The 509-nt window shown below is 38.3% G+C and overlaps 1 protein-coding gene across 1 annotated transcript in view; it reads right to left on the bottom strand.

Annotated features, from left to right (window-relative positions):
- Window positions 1-509, bottom strand: part of clip3 (CAP-GLY domain containing linker protein 3) — a 34,567-nt gene that overhangs the window by 10,334 nt on the left and 23,724 nt on the right. The window lies entirely within an intron of this gene.

Below are 509 nucleotides of genomic sequence, written 5' to 3'. Positions count from 1 at the left end.
CCCCCCCCCCCCCCCCCACGCTGAAGTGCCCAGAGGCACAACGATTACATTAAATATTTTTAATTCAGCCCGACTTATTATTTTTTTTGATTGTTATGTTCTGAGCTGTGAGTAAAGCATTATTGTGAGTAAAAAAAGCATCTCAAAGCATTTACTGCCCTTTCTAAGATGAATTATCTGCCACATTGTTCTTTCTCTGCAAATAGTTGTATTATTTTTCTCTATTTTTATATCATTCTTATATAACTTGCATTGTCTAGTCCATATTTATATATTTCTACATTTATTTATGTCAGCTGTATGTTTGTCTACGTGCAGCACCTCATCACCACAGCAAATTCCTCGTACATGTAAAATACTACATGGCAATAAAGCTAAATGAGAGTACACATTGATTAGCTTCCTGCTGTAGGAGACTACTCCTTCACATAAACATATCATCATTTTGGCTCAATTTGTACCTCAGGGCGCCTCAGCAGGAGGGAGAGCGGCCTCTGCTGGTTAAGCTT

This window comes from Micropterus dolomieu, linkage group LG17, assembly GCF_021292245.1.
Source record: "Micropterus dolomieu isolate WLL.071019.BEF.003 ecotype Adirondacks linkage group LG17, ASM2129224v1, whole genome shotgun sequence".
Classification (NCBI taxonomy): Eukaryota; Metazoa; Chordata; class Actinopteri; order Centrarchiformes; family Centrarchidae; genus Micropterus; species Micropterus dolomieu.
This window is presented reverse-complemented; position numbering and strand designations above follow the sequence as displayed.